Consider the following 26,210-nt stretch of genomic DNA (forward strand, 5'->3'; position numbering starts at 1 on the left):
CGCTTTGATTGACAGCTCTTCCTCTCCTGCTCTGCCCTGAGGGTGACTGACAGTGTGGTTCATCTCACATTTTGTGACTGAGCTAATCCAGTAAATTCCAACCAGACGCAGCGCAACTCAGCAGAGACCTCCCGCTCCTCTCCCAGGTGGAGTTTTTATTTTATCTCCTTCCTCCCCAAAATAAATATGTTTTTCCATCTGTGGCACCGAAAACAAACCAGAGGGGGGGTGGAGGGGTGGCGGTGGTGGTGGGGGGGCAACCCGACTATAATTAAGTGTAAGTACATAATTAAGCAAGTTAGGAAAAGTGCTAGTTTTCAATGAATTAAAATGTAGACTAATTACATGTGGGAATTAGCCTGCTGTTGTGCTAGTGATTAATACTGTCATAGGTTACTGTCTCAATATGCTGCCAATTGGAAATGGGATCACCTTACTGGAACGATTGATCTCTTGCCAAGTTCAATAATTAATTGACTCAACAATCACTGACACACAACTATCTCATGCGTTGTCCCGCATGCCCACAAGGTGCGGCGCTTGTCCTCTCGACCTTGCACCTGTATTTTGATGTGTGCCGGTTCCCAGAAATTGCTTCCGCCACACACTGCAGCTGGCTTTTCAAAGAAGAACGAGGAAACGAAGACACAAGACTAAGAAAAAAAAGAAAAAAAGAGAACAACAACAACTTGAATTAACTTCCAAGACCTCCACCTCTGTTTCAGGGTGTGTAAGCAGCATGATTGCGGTAACGGCCGAGGGTTACTGCAGCGTTACCACTTGACAGCCGTGACCCACATTAACGCAGCTGCCCAATAAGGAGCCGATTGTGAGAATTATTTGACGCTTTCATTAATCATCATTCCTAAATGATCACTCTGTGAGGGTATGCATTTAAGCGTGATTAATTGCAAGCAATGAATTACCTGCCTTTTGCAGGAGGCTGGTGTTAACCTCCAGTCAAAGCACTGAAACCCAGAGTGATTAACTGTGTCAAGCAAAGTTAAGAAGAGACAATAATGAGAATCAGTGAAGGACCTGAGGTTGAGAAAAGGACACACACTGCTACCAGAGATCTGAGGCCTCGCAGAAATAGATAATGGATAATATATTACATTAAACCTACTGCTTATGACAAATCTGAGCACTTGTCAGTGCTTAAAGATGTTTAAATGTACCCAAAACACAACCCTTGCTTTGTTTCCTGAACGCACAGCTGTTTTATGTGTTGACAAGCCTGTGATATATGAAGCCCGGCTGCTATGAAAAATGCTCTTGTTGATATTTTAAATATACAAATTGTCTCCAGTGATTAAAAGCAGCGTTGTCATTAATAATTCTGGTGCGTTTGGCTCCTGTGTGCTCCTCTGAAGACAATTACCCCAGTGTGTGAGATCAGGTGTTGGCCTCATAAGCATGATGAAAGCCTCTCCAACCAGTTGTGACAATGGCAAAGTGAGATAATAGCCCACCAAGACGAACCGAGGATGACTTGTGCAAGCGTCAAGCGTGCACGGGGCATTGCACACTCTGAATGGTATGCTTTTGAAGTCAGAGAACACCGAGGGGTGTGGTGGTGTGGTGTGGTAGGAAGCCTCAGCCTCTGTCTGGTCCAGCTCACCGTGTTGCATTAGCAGCTCCCTGCTCGTACTCGGGATAATGTGGTTTTTAAACATTGTGTGGACATTTCATATTCATGACGCTCAAAATGTGACCACATCCTTTAAAAAAAGAGAATAAATATTACATTGAAATACAGCATATCCCACGGTTTCGACTCGTGCTTCAGAGCCAATACTCATTAGAGGCAAATATATTGTTCACATACACAAATGAGCCCTCGTAATGACATGATTTTATGCACAATTCAAATTCAAATCATTCCTTCTTGACACAGCCAATACATCTGTCATGTGGCTCCTCGTTTTTTTGTTGAATAATTAAAACAAGAAATAGAGAAACATACTAATGAGAGAACCTTACTTGAGGGCTTTGCTGCTCTACTGACTATCATATTAATGTATTCCTGTGTGAATTAAACGCATCATCAAACACCTAAGTTCCCTCCATATTTTCCTCTGAAGACGAGGGCTGGACACCGGTGTCTACCTTGCCCTCTGCAAAAATTAAGGGCATTCTTCATTATTACACCTCTTGTGATTACTTGATAATAGCCGCGTGCTAATGGTCCCCCCTGTAATTTGACAAAAAACACTGGGACTGCAGCTTTTTTTTTTTTTTTTTTTATGAAAATGACATTGTTTCGGTCAATGATTAAGTCATTAAGATATGTCAAAGTGAATTTAAAGTGATATGCAGATTTGCTACTCCTTGCTGACTTTGTCTTTCTCTGCTCTTTACGTGTGTAAATACTTCATATTTTGACATATTTTCTTCATATTAAAACAAAAATATCTAAAAAAGTTTGAAGGTATATTACAACACCGGCCGTCAACAGCAGGATTTTTCCTCCTTCTCCTTCTCCTTCTCGTCCTTTCTCTTCTTTTGTGCCTGCAGCTCTGTTGACTGCCAGTGTAATCTGTGCCTGACCTTTCTCCACCTCCTTGAACCTCTCTCTATTCCTCCCTCCTTCCATCTCTCCATTCATCCCCCGTCCCCATCTCCTCACCACAGACTGACAGTCATCACAGCTCCTCGCTCTCAGTGGCTGACAGCTTGAACTGGCTAATTAAGGCAAATTGGGAGCGGGAGACTAAACTGAGCAAGCAGAGTTATTTTAGAGGCCACTTTGTGACAGAGCAAACATGCCGGCTCATGCTCCATGTAATAGCTCGCACGGGTTAAAGAAATATGTCACGTTTAACTATCATAATACACCATTAGTGTTAAGATACTAAACAGGTGATGTGTCGCTGAGTTTCACAAGAGTTTCCAGATAAGTTGAACTGATTGTTTTTTGTTTTTTTTTAAATGTTGGGGAGTAAGCAAGAGGAAAAATCAGGTTTTAAAATTCGAACCCAGTTGCCAAACAAAGGCACAGAAAGTACAAAGCAACAAAGCATGCGGTTAAGGTGGGACTGAAATGTTAGTTTGAATATTTTGAATAGATTTGCCCATAGCTGTTAGAGAGCAAAGCAGGCAATGTGTGATTGATCACGTCCCACAGGGGCGACAGCCAGCATGCCATTTATACACAACAAACGGTGTTGGCTACACTAAACTAAGCTCACACAACCTATGCAGATAGTGCAGTCTTTCATTTTAACATGTGCATACTAAACCTGGCTGATAAACGATTTGCCTAGCAGCATTTCCGTCCATATTTTATCACAGCAGACAATGCTCAGTGGCGTTGCCAGACTTGGTGTATATCCAGTATTCGGGCAAAAAAGCTTCTCCTGAACCCTTCAACAGCTTGGCTCCCATAATTAACTTCCACAGGACTGATGGGAGCCTTAGTCAGAGGCAACAGGAATAGAATACAATAGAAGAGAATCGAAGTTGCAGAGGGAGCGGAAGAAGACGTTAAAAATAATAATAATAAAAAACAAGAACAGCGCACAGACGAAGATTACGTTTGACAGAGGTCTCGGGTCAGTCATGCTTGAAGATTATTCCTCGTTTTGCAGATAACCTCCGTGGTAGAGGAAGCTCCTGTTGAGGGCAGAAATGGCTGAAAGGATTAATGAATGTTTATACTTAAAGCTCCGCAATTGCAGAACCACGGTGAAAACCTTTAAGCTATACGGCACGCCGGCGGTTTTTAAAACCAGAACTCTGAATATGGCAAATGTGAGCAGGGTAGAATGTTAACTGTTTTAACCAGAGGCGATAGTGTCTGGTAAATCTGGAGCTCCAGTGATTTTCAACTACTTGCTTACATTTTTTTTTTTTTTTTTTTTAGTCAAACAGATTTTTTTAGTTTTCCTTTTTAAAGAGGGTTTCCAAATTTGAAAGTGTCAGATGAAGTAAACAAATGTTCCATAGTCACAGCCCAAAATACCAGCTGAGTTTTCAGACTTTATAATGGTACAGGTTTGTTGGAGAGCTTTGAAAACATAAAACCGCTGTGAAAACATCATATTTATTTTCTTTTTATGGCTACAACTTACTTTTACTAACATAAAAAATAATGTAACAAAAGTATACTATTTTATAACTGTAAAACAAAGCTACATCAAACCAGTGAGTTTTGCATTCACACACTTGAACAGGCAGTTGGCTGACCTGTTCCTTGTTTGCACACAAACACGTGAGCAGACACAGACATGAGAGCCGATCGCTCAGTCTCTGCTCTTCCTCATTCTAACCTTAACCAGACACATCTTCTTCTTCTTCTTCTTCTTCCAGAGGCCCCGGGTGACTTCTGACTTGGCTCTGATTGGACGGCTCTGGTGCGTGCTTTCTGTTAAAAGGTATCATTAATAGCTCACGTACGACCTCTGACCATCCCTTTAAATCATTAGCCGGCCAACTGATGGTTTCTATTTACCGTCCCCATAGGAGATCTTAAAGAGGGAGGAAGATTTGTTATTGTAAGGATATTGTGACGCTGGAGTTGATCTGTGTAGTTAGTCTCTGAACTATTTCAAGTCAAACGGCAGATATAATATAAAGACAAACTAAAGCTCCTCTCTTATAAGAATAATGAAAAATGATAATGCAGTGTGGTGAAGTTGGAAATGCAGTCCAGAACTATACAGTTTTTATATGGCACAGGATTATATTTAATTTGGTAATAAAGAAATATATCAAATGCCAGCTAATATTTTAATAAATATTAGGGCTGCAGGCACTACTGTAGTTATTCAGTCACATGTTTCACATCTTTTTTTGTAATATTGAGCTCATAAAGTGGACTTCCTGTTACTGACACCAGCAAAAACTATTGATGCTTCTGAATGTATGAGAACCACCAGAAAGGAAACAAAACATTTTACTTCAAAACATCGCACAACTTACTGTAAAAACATAACACAAACACAATATAGGGATAAAGATACAGAAAGCGAGGCTATTTAGCTTCACCAGTCCCTAGTGTATTTATGTAATGGTAGCATGCTAAGTGCCAAATCCAGATTATAAGCAGTTGCTGGTTTAATATGCATTCAAATGAATACTGAGGCTGCACACACACCTGTTTGCATACATGTGTCTATTTGTGTGTACGTGTGTGTGTGTGTATTATATAGCTGCTATTATCATCCAAAATCTGACTGCTGGGCACAAAGGCCATTTGTCACATCACGGTTTTGTTATTGCCCTGCTCTCCAGAGAAACGACCTCCACAGAGGAAAAAAGCGCTGCCTCATCCAGTGAGAGGTTTGCGTTAGATATGATTGGGAGAGGAGAGCTGCTGCAACAGGGGGAGGAGATGTGTGATAAAATGTGTGTTTGTTAGTTTATGTGTGTGTGTGGGTTAGGGGTTGCGTGTGAGGTTTGTACGGGAGGTGTGTTAGGAGGATACCCCGAGCCTTGCCTCACCGCCCCATGCCTAAATCATGTGTACAAGTTGTTTCCAATAAACTGTTAAATTTGATAAAGAGGTCTGGTATTATATAACAAAGCCCCGAGGGCACCTGGACCTCTGCTATCATGAATATATTTTGCCTGATAATAACGCTGCGACTTCAATCGCTGCCACAGGAGAAACTGCTGCCCTCCTGGAAATCAAGTGGCGAGGCAGGGTGACACCTGTATATATGGACAGGTGATGAGATTATAATATACGTATGCTTTCTGGGTTAGCATTAAGAGACTTCTACAAATGAGCATGAGTAACACAAGAGACTGGAGGGCATGACAGGGAATGCCATGGCGGGCAAATCCTCTTACCTCACAGAGGAGCCCTTTTATTCATGAGCGGAAAGCTGCGGAGATATACAGTGGCATTTGGTTATAAGCCATTGTAATTACAGTGGGCCATGAGTGATACCACAGATCATTTGGTGTTATTGCAGAGGACTTACAGTTTGAGATAAGTCATGAATCAATTAATGGAAACCTAATTTATGGCATTACCCTATATCATCAACTTGCAGAAAGTTTAACATTTGCAATTTAAAGATAAACTGTATCAACACATATAAGGAATTGAACCCGTCAAATTCTTTGATCACATGCAAAAACATGCACATGCAGACACCAAAACAAGATCCATCCATGCCATCCCAGGATATGAGAATTCATTACTGTGTTAGCAGCAGCGTTACTTGGTATTCCCGGCTGCACCAGGTCTGTCCCATATCTCTGGTCTCCATACAGTATCTAGGTAGCAAAGAAGGTAGGCAGGTGATGAATGTTCAGTAATTGTAAGAGTTCAGTGGTTGAAAGATTCAAATCCATGACAGTGAGAAATGGAAGAGAGCCCCAGGGGAAATTTCAGGCTGTGAGGAAGTGCATCCAACCTGTCTAAATAACAGATCACACCTCAACTTGGTCACTTGCTCAGAACATGCTCTCTGATATTAGAAATGTGCCTTTGCTGCAAATGAGCGCTGCTGTGCAGCCCAGTATGGCAGCTTGTTTTCGTTGTACAAGTATAAAATAGTACAAAATTAAATTAGATTTTTGGCACATTGGGTAAATGATTGTTCAAATAAATTGTTGAAATTAGTTAAATACACCCTCTAAAGGATAAAAATCTGAAAAAACTAAAGCAGAGACAGAGCCGTGCATTACTCTACAGTGCTCCTGCAGCAGCTTTGAGGTTTGCTCAGTATGCACTATTTGCATAATTGTGAAACAAATGAACTGTTGAAGGGCTGTTGTGTGTTTGGATGGCTACGTCCGTGTCTCTGCGTGCATGCAGCAGTGGGAATGTGTTTTTGTCTGCACACTGTACACAAATATGTTTGTATCTTGTTGCTTGTGCAAATCCACGGCTGCAAATCTATGCTTATGCATGATAACGGATAGATGCACACACACACACACACACACTTGCAGCAAGGCATGCGTGTGAGTGTGTGGTAAGTGTTTGCGCGCTTGTTATCTACAGCGCAGGTTGTTTCTCGTAACCCCTTGGCCGTCAGTCAGGAGGAGCGTACAGCGTGTTGTTCCACATCCAGGTGAAGTGCACAAACCAAACTAAACGGAGGTCAAATAAAAACTAATCACATTAATTTAGAACTTAACCAATAAAATGCACCATGTTTAGACACGCAGTTTCAAACCACATCCCACAAGGCTCAAGTCAAAATTCCACTCATTACCGGTGGATGTCAGATTTGGCCGGCGTGCCTTTGATTTTGACTGGAGAGTTTTATGACTCACTGTAAAAAGTCTAAATTAAATGCAACAAAGACTGCATTTTGCTTGGAAAGCATCTCAAAGTATAACTGGAGCCGTATTTTATGAGTTATTATGACTGAGCTGTGATCATTATCAACATTGTTATCGCAGATTTTGCAAGCTCAGAAGTACTTGTGCTTGTTTGCTTACAGTATGTGCTCATAAATGTGTGTTACTGCTGTGCATGTGCAGGGGTGCACTGTACTGTACATGCATGTGCTGCTTTTACATGTAGGCATATATCACATGCATTTTTTTCTTCTTCCCAGAATACCTCCACTCTGCAGATGTTATAATGAATCTGTCATTATTTCATTCACCTTCTGTTTGACACTGCACCACTTAGACAGTCAAAGCTCAGTCATGAAGCTCAACATGCCCTATCCCATCCGACGTGGAATGTGAAGTAGCATTTTTGAAGCCAAGCAATCTTGCAGGAGATTACCGACAACAGCACACACACACACACACACACACACACATTAATTGGACCAGTTCCTTCATGCAAGCGGAGGTTAGGGAGCAGAAACCCTGGTTTTCGGAGCCCAACAATTATTGAGCGTTCAAGCTCTTTCATGTAGTTGACATCACTTTCTCCCCTCTGCTGGAATATTATCTTCATTTACCCATCAGGAACGGACAAAGGAGCTTATTTCATCAACATCCATCTGTCGCTAACTTTTACAGAATTTCAGTGTCTTATTTAATGAGTTTTCTGTGATACTGTAGATTTTCTGACACTGAAAAATGAAGGCTGATGATAAACACCCTCTGTGGGTATGGTACTTCCAACAAAGTCTTATAACTTCATCATCAAGGATGCCGCCTTGGTTACAATTACATTGCATAAATCATCAAGGATGCTTACACAGAGCAGCGCCTGCAGGTATTTCCCAAAGCATGAGGATAAAACGTTTAACTAATAATACAGGAAAACTTTGTCACAGAAAAACTGCAAAAGACATCGAATGACAGGATGAAGAAGTTTTATGCTAAAGGCTGATCGCTGTTGTCAGTGCGGAGCCGCACATGTGGGCACCGTCTCCCTCAGAAAGGGCACACATCTGCAAAGGGGGGGATGGATCTGGAGAGACAACGCGAGGACGAAAACCTACAAATCTACTGTGCGCCGCCTCGAGCTGTTGTCCAACTTTACAATAAACTAACAGTCTTAAGTTTAACTCAGTGGCCAGACAGTCAAAATATAGTAAAAGACAACATCAGTGGTCGCCTGCTCCAGTGGAAGCAGGGCTCATAAAGGGGCTGACCTTACCAAACAACAACAAATGAACAACTCTGTCGACTTCCTCCCAAGTTAAGCCGTAGAAATACAAACTTGGACAGCGGGTATTAGCAGGACAATCATCAGACACAGGCAGAACGAAGGGGAGGAAGAGGGAGAGAGATGAAGATGGAAAGAAGTGTAAAAGGGAACAAAGAAAGAGTGTTGTAAAAAAGCTATAAATAGGCAGAGCGATGGGGGGTTTAGGGAGAGAAGAGATGGAGAGACATCCTCTTTGGGGGCTTAAAGGACATTTTCTTTCTTTTTTTTTGTGGACGGGGATGGCTGGACTCTGTCTCATTGTTACTGGGAGTCCTCAGCCACACTGTACCCTGGTGGTGCCCCCCCAAGGTGCAGGGAATTACCGTATCTGCCTCCCCCTCTTCTATATTTAGGCCATTTAAGGTTGCATGGTTTTAAAAGGATGTCAAAAAAGATGCCATTCTTTATGAATGTCTGAGGGTCTGAATGGGGTTGCCACTCCTCTCCCTCCGTACCCTCGGGAGGAGTTCACCTTTTCAAATATAACAAATGCCTCAATTAAAATCCCTTTCAAACACCATGCTTATTTTTCGATAACAATCACACGCCCGCTCCGCTTTTGGTTCCCCCTGCCTCTGCTCCCTCTTGCTTTCTCCCCCCAGTGAAGAGTAGAAAGACACACGGAGGGCACAAGATGTAAAAGGGGAAATTAAACAAGGGTTGAAAGGAAGAGACAAAGATGAACTTAGTAAGAGAAGAGAATAAGGAAACAGAGGGAGAGGGATGGAAGAAAAAAAACAAAGAAACAGCAAGACACAGAGGTGTGTGTTTATGAATGTGTGTGTGAGAGAGAGGGAGAGAGAGAGAGAAAGAGAGAGAGGGGGTAGTTATGACGGAGGGATCGATGCAGGGCCTAGAATGATGTGAGCCAGCAGATGGCAGGGTAAGAACAGTAATATGACCAGTCCCACTCTGTCTGTGTGTAGCCAAGCAGCAGGTTAGTGGGGATTTTTGTGCCTATACACACACATGCACACATGCACACACATGCACACACATGCACACATAGTCACATGCTATAAACTTTTCCAACATATGCACTGAAACACATGAAAGCACAAACAGGAACATCCTGTACCATCAGGAACATACTAATGCTCACATGCCAAGATGCTTTTAGATAAGTATGAGAACATATTAACACACGCACAAACCACACACTCTCACACACATAATTCATGTCAGGCTGCAGATTCAAACTTGCGCAACTTTTACACATTTTGTTTTTGAACAATCAACACTTGCTACAGAAACTTGAAGTGTCCTGTTCAGCTGTTTGCTCCTGATTAGTGAGCTGAATTGGCTCCTTTGTCGTTTTGCACCGTGTCGTCAGGAGGGTTGCGGGTGGCGTGCCTTACGCAAGTTAAAGCACTAATGGTTACAAGACAGTTTGTCGCCATTTGAGGCTCAAAGGGAAATGAAACTAATGCTGAATAATGTGTTCTTAGGCCATCATTAGCATCGGAATAGTGAAATGCATTAGGGCTCTATGGAAGATGACTGGCTTTAATAAAAGACCACTTAAAGACTGCAAACAACAGCAAACAAGTAAATCTAAAAAACATGGGCCCGCTCGCTTATTTAAGACCCGTGGACATTATCAGCATCTGAACTGTATGGTGGTGGAGATTAACTGCCTGGTATTGTTTAGCTTAGCTTCATCTTGGCTGTGTTCGATTAAGCTCTAGGGAGGAAACCAAAGACAGACTTTTTCCATTCAGTAATATCGACTAATTAATAATTATGTCAATTCTTCCTTCCCAGCTTTTGGTTACATGCTGCTTTGTGACCGTGATTGCAACTGTTGTGTTTTTTTTTTTCTTTTCTTTTTTTGATGAAAGCGAGCACAACAGTTCTGTTTACTACGTCTTGAAGATGCATACGGCTAAATTGGACCCGAGTACATGATGGTTTTTACTGTACATGTTGCGCAGGGTGCAAGTAGTAGAGGGGATATAAAAGCGGATCAGAAGCTAACAAGCGGCGGGCTTGTCGCGGGGTTGAATGTGGGTTTTCATGGCGAGCTCCAGCTGTCTCACATAGAGGGACATCAAGGGGCTCAGAGCTATCTGCGCCTTTCGCTAAGAGGCAATATATTTGTACATTCTCCCTCTCCGTCTACATGTGTCTGTCTCTCGCCCACGCTATCTGTTTGTGCTGGTCTCTCCCTCTCCTTTTCTTTGCCAGTCTAAACCAATAATGTATGATATCTTTATCTTGAGAGTCACGGTAATATCATCTAGCACACAGACATCCCCACTTGCCCTTTGGGCTTTTCTGCCTTTGACTCTAAGCGGATAGTCATCGTCAAGAGCGTCTCCTGACAATTACCAAAATGCAATGTAATGGTTTGTTTATGATTATTTTCTGTAGAATTTGTCCCATTTCTACTGACTGATGTTTATAGAAGAGTACACTGGCAAATTGGATGGCGAAATCCCCGGTGATTGTGATTGTGTCCCCTACACGTCCACCACAACGCCAGTAAATAAATCTCTCCGACTCCAATAAAATATGTCATTTCTTCCCTATGAATCATACAACATGGCAAGGGTTCATTTCTGACCATACTCTGTTGGCTGCTGCAGGCTCTGAGATTTTTCAGAGAGAATTATAAGATATATAAAGTAGGACAGTGGTTGTTAAACTCTTGTCAGGGAATACACACTCTCAAACTGTTGCTCAGATCCAAAAAAAAAGATTTTCAAAAACTGATTTGAAAGCTTAAGTGGTGCATTATGTTGCCTTTTATTATATTTGACCCTTATTGTGTTTATTCCATGTGGGATTGCAGCAGATGTCAGAATCTTTTTTTTTGCCTCACATATTTGTTACCTCTGTCAGTTAAATCTGCTTTTCCAGCTAAAATATGATGCATTCAAATGGTTGGATAACTAAATAAGCATGTAAACAAAGTACTGTGTATTACTCAAAATTACCTATTACCTTTATTTTTCCACCATAGCATCACTCAAACATCTTTCCCACAACTTCCGACCCTAATACTACCCTCTGAAACCTAAACAGCATTTTACACTGCTGCTCTTCACCCTGTTGAGGCACAATGCAGCAGACGTGTCGAGGCAGACCCCCTATTTAAAGATGGTGAAAATGTTTGGGTGGCTCAACCCTTTCAAATTAAATGGATGACATCCCAGGGAGGCCTATCAAAATGATTAAAAATGGTGGAAGACAGCGTGTGTGTGTGAAGTGTCAAGACGAGTCGGCACAGGCTAGCCGACCTGCACCGAGAGCCAGGAAGCTTATTAGCATTTCAGCGCATAGCAACCTAGCCCTGAGCACTGATCTTAACTTCATCTGTCCAAAACCACACCTCTCTCTCTCCCTCTGTCTGTCTCTCTCTCTCTCTCTCCTCCTGCATGTGCAAAAATCATTCGTGTCAAGTCGGCGGTTCACTCAAGTCAGGAATGTTTCTGTGTGTTAATGTCAAATTGGAGCTGCAGCCTGACAAAGAGTGTTTGTATGCAACAGTCTGAGCGGTTTCTAGTGCTATCCAAATGCTGCGTGGGGGAATAGCAAAGGCGATGATGTCTAGTTCTCGGCTATCAGTTTATGGCATCAGGTTGAGAGTATATTGAAATACATCACAGCTCTGGTTTCAAAACTTTCTAAGGTGGAAATTGAATTTCACTACGTCTCATTAAAATAGTAAGAATTCCTGTCATGTTTGGAGCCAGCAGAAGTGTCGCCTGTATTTCTCCACCCATCAAACCAGCAACTTAAAAGTGCCATATACTGTAGCAAACTTTTTTTTTAACGTTCATTTTTTAGAGGACCTTTTAACTTATAGAAGATCTGTCTGATGTATAAAGTGTGTTTAAGTTTGAGTTTGATGAAATGCTGCCAGACAGTTGTAGCTAAAGACGGAAAGAAAAAAAAGAAAAGAAAAGAAGAAAAAAAAAGGACCAGTCAGGTGCTGCGGGCTTAAACAACTCTCTGGACAAAAAGTGGCACTCTCTTTCATTTTTAATCTCAGTCATTCCCTTTTCTCATCTCACTGTCTTTGTCTGAGTATTGACTTCATGCCTCAAAAAAAAAGAGAAAAAAAAGAAAAAAAGGGAAAAGAAAAAAGAGCAGCGTTGCATTTTCCAGACATTTGTCAGACAAAGGAAGTAAAGTTGGAGTAACTGGTATGTTTTAACTATACAAAGACCATATGGACCATATGGGTAGATTTTATTCTTCTCTTTGGATGCTATTATTAAGACTGACTGCACCGATTGCTGTAATACTGTAAATAATAATACTCCAGTATTGATGCGCCAAAAAATATGAGACGTGGAGATAATTTTTACACCTGTTCTTTTTGGAGTAGGATCAAAATCATAACACAATAACGACCATTATGTCTCAGAAACATTAGAAGTAGTCTGTGCAGTCGTTTCAGTATTGTGTTTTCTTTCTCCCTCTCTTACCCCCTCCCCTCTCATATTTGCCCTCCCCGTCGCGAGTGCACATTGCAACTGGACCTGGACGCTTAATCAGTCACGGGGGCGCACCATGTTTCGATATCAAGTATTTCATATGACTTTATTGACTCTGAGTTTTTATGCTCTTCTTCATCCTGACAGTATAAAGAATGGGCTGACGGCGCTCTCCGAAGATTGGGGGTGTGGGGGGGTGGGAGGGGAGGGGAGGGGGCATTTTGTGTCTGAGCTCTGTGCTCAACAATGTAACTAATGGGAAGCCCTGCAGGACTTATGGAGGCATCACTCAAAAGAGGGTTGTCTTTGCAGAAATACTTTGGCCACAAATATTTTTTTTTGGAATTTGGAAGAATCTTATTTCAAATGTGAAGAAGACAAAAAAAATTGCACTGCGCAGTAAAAAAAAAGAAAGAAAAAAAAGGGTTGTGTCTAAAACTGATAATTAAACTCCCAGAACGTGCAGCGCTCGCATATACTGTAGCGGGTATCCTTTGTCCCCAGACTAACTTGTCTCAGTGAAGCAACCTTGGGAGGGGGAGCCTGCTGCCTACCTTATAGCTCCCAGCTCTCCTCAAAGCCCCCACAGTGCATCTCATTGTCTCAAATGAAAGATAAGGTCTGCCTACTCTGTGTACGGTAGCTACCCTACCTTTGGCATGTGGTCGTTGCTAATTACTTTGAGCTGTTAAGGGAGACATATCTGGGGAGACAGGCAGGAGGAAGAGACCTACAAACCCAGTTTAAAAGAAGAATCTGATTTTCCCATTGCTCCTGATAGCTTTGTTTGACCTGTTAGATATGCATTGTTCTCGCAGGGCCAATTCTAGGTTGGGTTCTATGTTGTTTTGCTCAGCTGAAAGTGAAAGCGGCACGGAAATTTTTGCTGCAGCTCTGCGGGCGGCGTTTGCAGTCATGTCTCAAATATTGCATCATGTGTAAACAAATCAGAGACAATACATACAGAGACAGTACATAGAAAAGGTCCTGTTGATTATGTTTGGTGGTGTGTGAATGTGTTTGTAGTGGATCGGTCTAAATACCCCCAAAGAACCTGCTAAAGCCTTAGTTTCTCTTGTGACCTGGTCCTCCCCTGTGTTTGTTAGTGTCCGGGGAGCAGTCAAATGTCATATACCCATAAATAAACCTGATTCAGTTTCTGATTATTGGGGAGGAAAAAAATAAAGCAAGAAAGAAACAGATAAATGGTGAAAGCAATCATTAGTGAAAACAAAACAAAAGAGGCGTTAATCAATTTGAAACAGTAAATTAGCCAGCATAAATCACTGTCCGGGCTGCGGCTCACCGTGGCGGTGGTGTCAGGGATCTGGTTTAGCATGCTCACTGCCTGGTAAACTGCTCCATTTAACTCCCCTCCGACTCCCACTGGCTCATTGCTAAATAAGGATATCAATTAGGCTAAAGCACTCAGCAAAGGCTCCCAAGTTAACCATCAGCCGAGGCATGAATGGATCTTTGGGGATATTGACTGCTGCGGCAATAGGTTTGTAAGTGGGCTGACCAAGGGGTAATTAAAGCAGCATTATCATGTTACGCAGTTTATGGTACTTCTGTGGCTCCATGCGCCGTCCGTGCAAGCAGGGATGCAAGGAGCATTTAGCAACAAGTAAGATAGTAGTAGAGGAAGGGGAAAAAAACAGATAGAGGTGTGAAAGCAGCTGCATCATTGAAAAGGTCAATATTGAGTATTTAGTGAATTTTGATTAGCTGGAAATAGTTATGATTACACTGTTAAATCATAACAAATTCCTACTTGAGACATTTTTAGTCCAAACTAATTTCCCCGTGATGATTTCATGCCAGTTCCCCTGAAATAAGTTTCAGCGGGCAGCACCAGTGTCTTTACAATGACGTGAGGAAAATCATCAGGAAACTCTCCAGCCTGCCTGGCTATATGAGGTGGCCTTGATGTATGTGCAATTACAGCATAATTACAGCGATAATTACTGTATGGGCAAGATTAATAACTTTATTAGCTAAAATGGTTCACTTTTAAAAGAGGAGAAATGTATACGTTGGTCTCGCAGATCTAAATTTGCTGAAAGTCAATTAACGGGCTGATTTTGTATCTCATTACTCACGTGTTTCACCTTGGAAAGGCACCTTGAGAAGCTAAATTTAAAATGTAAAAAGGTCAGGAAGTCCCTTGCACAATTAAGCCAGGAGTTTCTAAAGAATTCCATCACCATTGAGGAAATGACAAAGTGTCTATTTTGGCCAATCTAATGAGAAAGACCTACTTCAAAATTAAATCTTGTTAACTGTCGGACCAGCCTGTTCAACATATTTCAATTACCAGAGGAGGAGAGTTAACTACAGTCTGCTCTGACAGTTTTTTTTCCTCTCTTTTTTTTTTTACACCTCCCCTCCCCTTCTCTTTTATGTTGGTTTTTTCGCCGTTGTTTTTGACAGGGAGGACCACGCTCAGAGTGCCTGTGTTTTGACTGAGCAGCAATCAGCCCTTAAGCTCTTTTGAAACAATAATAAGTTCTCCTCTTTAATTTAGCCAACCTAGCCACATTGCACCGTTGACAGGGCTAGATTTGTCTTATCAAGACCTATTAACCAGTTCCTTTTTCTTATTAAATGCATGCTCTGTAATTTGTGATTTTTCCAACGTGATGTAATTATGATGTATCATTTCCCTCAAATAAAGGCCCTGTCCTCTCTTGGTGTTAATTTGAGCGTGTGAACTTTATACTTTGAACTAATTGGTTGCTGTCGAAATCCCCTGAATGTGAGTAATTTGATCAGGTATTCCATAACCATTGTACAATTTAATTTGAGTAATTTAATTGGATTTGACTGCTCATTTCTGGGCCACTCTCCACTCAGTATTCAAGAACTGCAGAGCTGCAGAGGTATCCTGAGGCAAACACACACACACACACACACATACTAGCTGCCACCAGTCTCTCTCACCAACACAACTTCCTGGGAACATCCCACTAGATAGGGTAGCAGAGCTGGAACAAAAATATAAGGCGAAGATCTTCTAATTCTATGTGATGGTCAGCCGGCGCCATAATCCATCAAAGGTCTTAATATCTTCACACAAGCTGTATTTTTCTCTGCTAACAGAGGGGATCGCTCTTCCATACAGTAAATGCAAAACGGCGCCATCATCACCTCCAACCAAATGAGCCCCTCGGATTCCCACGCAGCGCGTTATGTCAGTCACACTGCACCGCGGAGGACTTTATATCTGTCCTCGGAGGGTCAGCCATCTTGTCTTGGTGATAGCTGATAGACCTGGAGAGTCGGGCGGCAGAGGCAGCGGAGGGAGAAAAAGCGGCAGAGACAGGCCTCCCCCTGCCACCCCGATGTGCTGGGAAAACAGTGCAAGGAGCATGCTGGGAGACAGAGAGGGAGAGGATGAAAAAGAGAGAGAGAGAGAGAGAGAGAGAGAGAGAGAGAGAGAGACTAAATGCACTAAGTAAGAGAGAGAGTTGCAGAATAGAAATAGTGACAGAGAGAGAGAGAGAGAGAGAGAGATGCCCATGGGCAAGACTGGCGCTGTCTTGGCTGGGCCCTCCTCCTAGCGCCACAGACAGGGATGACGCTGCCACTCTGCATCAGCCTTAGTATTCATAGCAGCAGGTCCTCTAACCCAATTTGTGACCTCCACCCCAGCTGAGGAATATAGGAGTTTAACAATGGGCGGCTCTGTAGGGAGCGAGTGCGCCGAGACCCCGGCGTGCAACTTCCTCATCTATTATTTCTCTTTTTATATATTGTGTGTCTTTTCTGGGAATTCCACAATAAAATGACTGTTATTTATCATTACCAACCTCTTTATCATTTAGTCAATAAAAGGCCTCACACTTTCTCTCTCCTTCCCTCCATCGCGCTCTGGGAGTCAGATATCTGTATTAGTCCCCCCCCGCTTCAGGGCAAGCTGTGTCAAAAGCTAAATCATGATCAGCTATGGCTTTCTGGCTAAATTGTGTATGAAGGCCGCGGGCAGAAAAAGGTGCACATGCTTATTATTGGAGACACAGGGAGAAACAGACAGAAGTTTTGCACACACACACGCACACACACGCACACACACATTCAAGTGCACGTAAACATACACACAAGCAAAAACAATGATAAATCGCAACACCACACACTTGCTACAGTAAGAGTACATGGGTCATGAGAATCTGCGTGCACAGTTCAATTAATAACTCAAAACGTGTGAATGTTTGACTTTTATTATGCGCAAATCAACACAGAACATAATAGACTGAAACGGCTTCTAGTCCATATTATAGATAACGTAAACAGGCACATGAGGCTAATTTAATTGAGTGTAAATTTTCCATTAAAACGCAGGTTGATGCCACAACGTCGCACTGTAACGAACCTCATTCTTTGTCTGTGACTTTTCTTTGGAGCCCCGTCATTTCCAGTTAGTGCCAAAAGAAATGCAGCTTAAATGCACTAGGTTACAGTACTTTGATATTCGATGTAAGTGTTGGAAGACTCCCATGAGGAGCTTATCGGCCAAATAGCCCTAGGAATTAGGGAGACTGGAGTTATGCATGTTATAGACTGGGAATTAATGTTTGCCTTTTTTATTAACCGTAACCATGATATTTCCCTAATATCAACTAATATTAAGTGTTTCAGTCGCTACTAAATGGATTACTGTGATTCCCAAGAGAACTTTGAAACTTTGTGATTCGCAGGCAACTTCTGGAGTTTATAAGGAGTGGATATATATGAACTCAGGAGATAATCATTCGACTGACTCATGACTCTGAGAAGGAGCACAATTTTTGATCCTGACTGCATCAATTCACCTCACGCAGCGCTGTCGCGTTATGACTCCCAGTCGACTCCTCGCGGTTTGAAAATCTCTGCCTCAGCCGGCATAATGTTGATATTAGGCAAATCAGTAAATCACTGATAACGTGCTTCATTTGTTTTCCAACTGCATCTGCTTTTTTTTTTACGAGACAATATGAGCTCGTAGCATGATTGAACATGTCTTGGTTACGTTTTGGCACTCTTGGTTAAAAGTGGGGAAATTATAAGAGTCTTGGTTAAATATGAAAAAGTTGTCTTTACTGTTTTTAACACGTCAAAACCATAATCTCTGGTCTCATTTGAAGTGCTTATGTAGCCTAAACCTAGTCTCCAATGTCAAAGTCCTGCATTTCAGTGTCCTAGTATAACAAAAACACCCACCTAGTAGCACAGGTCATTAGTATGTTATCATCATTTCTACTGTAGGAGACAGGGTTGCTTAGCTACAGTTATAATATAAAGTTTCCAGATTTGTTGCGGCCTGCTGAGCAGATGCATGAGGAGAAATCAGCCATGATTCCTGCGGTATTCGTTTCAAGCTGGATGGGTTCCGCTTGCTGGTTGAGCACACAGGACTTGGTGTCCCCTTTAGGACATTATCACCTTGTCCAGTCCTCTGGAGGACCCTCCTCTCCCCTGTGGGCCAGAACTTCCTGCTAGCGCTAATTAATTAAGAGGGCAGGTTGGCCACAGTGGAGAGCAGGCCCAGAGCCGTTTCAGCTACCAGCAGACAGGACGCCTGGAGACTTATTGCCTCCTCTCCCCAACAATGCAACGGCACGGGCTGGAGGAGGAAGTGGAAATTTAGGAAGAGGTACACGATATGAAACTGTAGTGTATTAATGATAATAACTAGCGCACCTCCACTGTGTCATTTAAGTCCGTATGTGCGATAACAATACCCCCATCTTTTATCCTTATACCACACTGTACCCTATGACAACTGCACATTGCACCAGACAATACACCACTAAACACTGGTGTACAACTCTATACATTACAACATTTGCACATGGTTCTTGTACACAATAGGAAAAAAAAGAGTGTCAGAGGGAAATAGAGCTGGGAAGCAAGTGGGGAAATAATACGACCACATTTAATGAAAGGTTAAATTTTCATTTACTCACTATTGAGTGAGCTGAAAGGGCCATTATTTATTGTATTGGCATGATGTGGCCCATTAGTGCTGTATTGGAATTGGTTTTGCTTCTTTCTCTCCCCCCTTTTTCTCTGACTCTCTGTTGTTCAGCGTTGTGAGATCGCTCCAAGCTAAAGTTTGAGAAAAGACCTGTTTGTGTGTGTCTGTGTGTGTGTGTGTGTGTATGCATGTCTTTCCACATGCTGTATGTGGGTATGAGAGTGATACAGACGTGTGCAGCAGCTGTGCACAGATCCTCACACTTTCCCCCCCTCCTGCTGAATTCCTGTTGTTTATTTGTCCATCATCTGCATCTCTTACATATCGTGCAGTGATTCAACCATCGATCTGTTGTTCTCACGATCTCACTGACACATCAATGACAATCTAATTCCGCTCAACGGATTTTATCGGCTACTCTCTCCGCAAAGTGACAAGACACATTGCGGTCGTGCATAACCTAATGAAAGGTGCCCTGCTCAATCCAGATTAAGTCACACGGCGAGCGTGGCTGCAGCAAACACGCAGCACATTCATTTAGAGAGGCTTTCTAATTGGGGTTTGTGGAGAGGAGGCGAGGGGAGAAAATGTTACTTTGAAGTCACACAGACCCGTCTTTACACCATTTATTTATTAGCATCCCAGTGTACACAAGACATTATTGCAATAATGAGGCAACATCTACATAATTCCGCTCTAAACAAAACGGCCCTGAGAGGCCAAACTTTGCACAAATAATCAAGCACAAGATCAGGTCAATAACACTGGGGTTAATAAGGATGTGCACATCTGGTCTCACTTTGAATATTCGCTTAGAAACAGTAAATTAAAACCCATTATCTACAGGTTTGCTGTTGTTTTTTTTTAGCTTAACTTCCCCCAAATCCTTTTTAATTCTTTATATCTTTCTAAAACGTCCGAATGAACTGTTTTTTTTTATGACATATGTGGGAATTTATTGGGAAAGCTACATGTTGAATATTTAAAAAATCTGAAAAGAAGTAGAAGTGAAAATAGAAGTGAAAACCAAATCTGGTATACAAGCTGTTTTTGAATTTTAAGTGGTTTTGGAACCTCAGGCCTTTCTGTGTGGAGTTTGCATGTTGTCTGTGTGAACGGCAGCTTCCTCCCACAGTCCAGAGACCCGGTGCCCATAGGTGTGAATGTTAGCGTGATGAGTGGTTGTTTGTCTCTATGTGCCGGGCGCCCTGCGATAGACTGGTGACCTGTCCTGGGACCGGCTGATGAGCATCTTATGTGTGTATTCTCCTTGTTTGTGCTTTATGTAAACTATGGTGCACACTGTCCTCTGGCACCACACAGCAACAAAACTTGTGTTGTTTGGATAATATGAAATATTGCTGAAATGGGTTTACTTTTCTACATTTATTTTTTTAAATCCTTCACCAACCACCACAACCTGAAAGCCTTAACTTCATTTTAGGTCATTAATAAGTAGCCCTAATCCTTGTTTCTGTCCCCAAAAAAGAAAAAGAAAAAAAATCCCCCCCAACAAAAAAACAATTCATTTGAGTAGTAAAGCGATGCAACATATTTCCTGTGGCCCAGATGCTGCCGGTCCTCTGGGTCTTACAGCGACTCAGAATTAATCTGGGAAACATTAACTTTCCCTAAAATGCTACGTCGCGTCTTTAAAAAAAGATTCACCTCAGTTTAGAATCCGCTTTGCTGCGGCTCGGCTCGACCTTGGCGGTGAAAGTCCGTCCTCGTGCGCGCTGCAATTTTGAGGTTCTATCTAGGAAAAGCTAAATAAAAGTCCTCTGACAGAGGGCACCAGATGGCCTGGGCTTTAGACAGACTGGCGTGGCTAGACAGACTTCTCAGTGTCACATTCACATAGACATGCACACGTACACGCATCCATTCAAGCAGGTTCAGACACACACTAATTCTCCACAGTGTCACCGAGGTCAATGTGCTAAGTATGGCAATGCCACTGTGAGTGCCATCTGGCAAACTGGGATCAAGGTTACACCTTCAGGAGCTGTGACCTGAACCAACTGAGCTCATTCACCGAGCCTGTGCATTTCACATTACAACCAGTTACCTATTTGGAAGATAGTGTTTTTTTCTGTGTGTGTGTATTTGTATGTTTTTAGTCTTTAATTGCGGTGTATCTATAGGCTTAACACAAACCCCAGTATGTGCACACATACCTGCATGCTCTTCAAACCTTAAAACTACATCATTTCCCTGTGACACTTTTCCCCCTCCTGTTTCCTTTACTCTACATAAACAGCGTGGGGCTTTACTGCTGTGTTTTCTGTTTGTCGGCGGCTGTGCCAGCATCCGACACTCGCTCCCTGCCACTTTCACAGGCTGTAAACATCTGGGCAAGGCCTTTCATCTGGTCAATGTGGCAAGGGGACCCAGGGGCTCTGGATTAGCACCACAATAAAAACAGACTCCCGCACTTGGTTTAGGAAGCTTCAAGCCTACCACTGAGACAAGCTGTGTTAAAATAAGCCAAAGGAAAAAAAAAAAAAAAAAAAACTTTACAGGCCAACACCACAAATTAATAGTTTCCTCCAGAAGGCAAACTTGTTCCAGAGTAGCCTCATTAATTTTGCATTAAAAATGGCAACTATCAGACATTATGTTGCTATTTTAAGGCTTTTTCATGTATCCATGCAATTTTCCTAGACTGTGTTATAAAATGTGTCATAATGACAATATTAACAAATCCTGTCAAAACATGTTTTTCTGTGCACCATTGTTATTTCTGTAGAGTAAATATGAGCTCCAAACAGCGTGGAGTTAATAATTTAATAATGTGCATTTTTCCTTTTTTTTTTTTTTTGCATGGTGCTTCTGTAGGGTAACCAGAAGAATGAAAGTCTGCAGGCCACAATGATACACAACGATCAGGGAGGAACTGGGGGAGCAGAGGCGTCGTCTAGGGAGGCCGACACAGGATTTAAACGGCGGCTGAGTTGCCTGGGAACCAGTGGACAGCTAAATCACTGGGCAGACACCCAAGAAGACTGAGGACTGGCGAGGACCTCGGCTTCTCCTTTCTCCAGTTTGACTCTACAAGTGGTGAGGTGAGTCCCAAGAAATGATGACTACTGGGGTTTTTCAGATGTAGCATCAGGGGGGGTGAGAGCTGACTCAGGGTCAGAAACAAACAGTGTAACTAGCTATAAATCAAGCTGGAGGTTTTCAGGTCAATGGGGCTTGGAAGCTCTGTTACAGAGGCCACAAACTCTGAGATGACAGAAACCTTCACATTTTGTTTCATGGCTCATGCTGGAGGATTTTTGGCTGTAAATTCACCTCCTTTAGGTCATCCCCAGTAAGTGTTACATCAGTTGGGTAAAGCAGGATCATTTAATCCTGAATACTCAGGCTGGAAGATACTGTACAGGTTACAAAATCATGACTTAGTTTTGCTTTTCACCTGTGATTTCGCTCCGTATCAATAAGTCGGCGGCAGCATGATGTGGGGCAGCAGGTGGAAAAGGCAAGTTTTAAATAATGTCTTGGATAATGAGGAAGCTGGAAACAGGGGGGGCTGAGTGGGCGGTGGTTAGTTAGGGGGTTAGTTAGGAAACAGACCACTGGGAAAACTTGAGGGCCTGTGGTGTGTGGATGGAGAACGACAGGAGACAGAGTAGCCAAAATAATCAGGGCCTAGACAGAAAGTGTGACGGCTTTATTATGTCTCTGCCGCAGCGATGGCCGCGTCTGGAGCCATGTTGTTTTTGGGCCTGGAGGTAATTTATTAAAATTTGTCACAAACGTCCACTTGGTGAATGTTACCTCACGAAAAATGTTTCTGGCCATAACTCAAAAACCTCGGCTCTAATTATAACAAAACTTCACACAAAGATGTTAAAGGATAAAACAATGAATTGATGACATATTATTTCTAAAAAGTCAGAGGTCAACTTCACTGTGACATCATGAAAGCAAATTGGATAGACATTGATATAAACTATAACTTCTATATAAAAGTAATAAAAGACAAAAGAGCTGAACAATAAAGTTCAGGAGTTTGGCTCAAAACATTTCAAACCCATCCCGTGTACATGTACAAAGTCCTGCCACTATTTTATTTGCCCCAGGGCTTTTTTTTTTTTAACTTGACTGTAAATCTTCTGAAGCAAGGTGTCAGTCAGATCCAGTGTCATCACAAGAGATGATGTCATTCATCTGTCTATATATAGAGTCGTATGGACACAGTGTGTTTTATCTCATTGAAAGGGCAAGTGATTTTCTCTCACCGCCGTGTCAGGGTTGAGATGGACTGCAGTCCGACAACATTAATATTTAAGGATCGTCAGCAACCGGCCTCGCCCTCATCCATTATTTGGCTGCTTGCTGACACTCATGGATTGTTGTCCCTGGGTAACACACAGGCAGCATCCAAATATTACCCCATAGTGGAATCGCAGAGATGCTCATTGGTGACACACAGATTTGCGAGGGAGTTGAGGTTTTCGCTGGACTGGATATGTATGTAAACAGTTTGGCTATACAGTATATATCTATATATATATATTGATATATAGATATATATGGACCACCAGTTTGACGTGATGTGCCTATATATGGCATGTATGGGCCCTGAACAGCAGCGTGTCTCACTCTCACACTCAACAACATGCAGACTCACGTACCTGGAAATGATTTCATGGACTCAGGGGAATCTTATCCGATCGACACCCCAGCTCTGACACGGAGAAGAAACCCCCCTGTTGCTCTAGCCCCAAGTCCATGTCCCCACCCCCCTCAGTCCACCACCACCACCACCACCACCACCTCTGTGTCCTGTTTCTGTGGCCCCTAATGTATCCCCAGACCCCTACCAGAGCAGAGGTTCTGCAACATGCTGGAGCAAATCAAGTATTGACCTGAAGCAGTTATGTGTTGTAGAACATTATATTCTCATCTGGGTGGTGTGTTGAAGGTAAAGAAGGGAAAGAACGCTCTGCTTGCCATGAAACATGGCTTTGCTTATGCACTCTGCAGCACGCCCAGGCGCCCGCAATGCTCGTACATCAAGCGCCGGCCTTGTCGCTTGCTTTATTGAGAGGGAAAACAAAGGGTTGAGCTGTTTGGAATCATTTTTTCTCGGGACGATTTTTCAAAACAGCACCAAAAGCTTTCCTTTTGGGGTTTTGGGGTGGCCGAGGAGGAGAGAATGGGCGATAAAATTGATGAATGGCAGATTGATGGATTTCTTTCCTCCACTGAGGAGAAAAACAAGAAAGATGCACATATGTTTTTTTTTGTGTTGTTGTTTTGAGAGTTTGAGAAAGTTACTTATGACGGATGAAAACACTTGCTATTCTATGCAAAGGTTATAATAGAAGTAGTCGTAGTAATGGCTGCTGTACTATAAATATCAGATGCAGGCAGTAGGAGAGGGAAACAGTTATCTTTGGGAAATTATTTAATATCCTTATTTATATGCAAATATATCAGAAACACAGGTCAATGTGCTTATGAACAGTTATATTGAAATTTTAATTCAAAAATATATAGTGAAATACCTGTTTGTCTAGGGTTCTTCAAACACAGATAATAGTATTTTCCCAAATTTACAGTCAATTTATGTCTTTCAAACTTATTCTAAAACTAAATAACTTGCATTACTATAATATGTAGCTTGCTTTAGACACAGAGATTATGTTTTTTTTCTCCTGCTATTAAACGTGACTCCACTGCCTGTGTGTGCGAGCAGCCTATTATGGCCCATTGTTGTGTTTTTTTTGTTAGTCAACCTCTGGTGACTGTAATAATTATGGCTGAATCAAAGGGGAAAGTCCGGTGTCGTATATCGAGCGACAGAGTCGGTGTAAGCAGGAGGGAGGGCGGGGACGTTGGATGGGTCGACAGAACGAGGCTGCTGTTCGTTTCCCAACAGTCCACACTGATTCTTTTTATCCGCGAGCGTTCGATAACCCCTACCACGTGTTTTGCATTGTAACCATGATGACAAAAGTCCTTTTCATAGAGTTCTCATTTTAACATTATCCATGATCTGTCCCTGAACCTACATTATAGCCAACTTTTGGAGGCGTCTTTCGGTCAATTTACGAATGATCTCACAACAATTACAGGCTTATTTTATTGTCTCTAAGCAACTTATCGGATAATATGAGGTACATTTGAAGAAAAAAAGTTATGTATTAATTTCTCCTACAGATATTAAATTGCACATGTTTCCCCTTTTAGCTCAAAACTGGTTTCCCTGGCTTATTGTTGATGCACAGAGTCACTAGTATCACAATCATTATACCGAAAGAGCGGGCTGACAGTTTGGTCGCCCACAGCAGTATGTGTAGATTAACCCTCTTTATTAGAAATTATATTTATATATTTTTCCCGTTAATGTTTAACTGGAAATGTCATTGCTCCCAGGGTTTTGGTCAGTAAGAAGCTTTTTTTCCACTAAGCAAAGTGATATGATTTAATGAATTATGATTGAACAGTGATCAGGATGAATGTTGGAGACCACAATTTACAGGAGAGGAGTGTGCGGTTTGAGTTAAATGCTAATAAGATATATACACACTATGTCTTGTACTTAATGTAACTTCAATAATAAATAAATTAAAAAAACTTCTCCTAATGTTAACCAATTCCTTTGAGATGTCACATTAGCATAAAGAAATGTCATGTTACAATCATGAGTGGATACAAAAAAAACAAAAAACATCACTGAACATTGTATTGACATATTCAGACATATTTTTACCTTCATATATGACTATAACAAAACATGTGTTTCCTTATTATTTTATATATATATAAAAAAGGCCTCAAAAGTGCATTACATCGCATTTGGTGTTGCACATTTGTAGCATCTATGTATAATTTCTAGACGATAGGGTTGGAGTAGATAGAAATCGCAAATACTGTGCATTTGTGAAAATATATTTGATAGATTAGAATACACTTTTTAGTTTGGATAATAATAGTTGAACAAAAGTTTGGTAATAAGAAATAAATCAATTGCATTTTCATAAAACATATGATATCAAACCATAAAAGCTCATTTATTTAGCCTTGCATTTGTTCTCACAAGTCAATATGAAGCCTTGGACTTTAATCATGAGCCACTGAACAATGTGTTTAGTAAATTGATCTTTGAAAAAACACAGTCACCAACAGCCGCTAATGAGTTCCCATTTGTCTCAGAGTCGGGAAGAGACAGAGTGAGCAGCTCTTCATCCCTCTCTCTTCCCTCTGCTTCATTCAT

The sequence above is a fragment of the Trachurus trachurus genome (assembly GCF_905171665.1).
Source record: "Trachurus trachurus genome assembly, chromosome: 20".
Taxonomy (NCBI): Eukaryota; Metazoa; Chordata; class Actinopteri; order Carangiformes; family Carangidae; genus Trachurus; species Trachurus trachurus.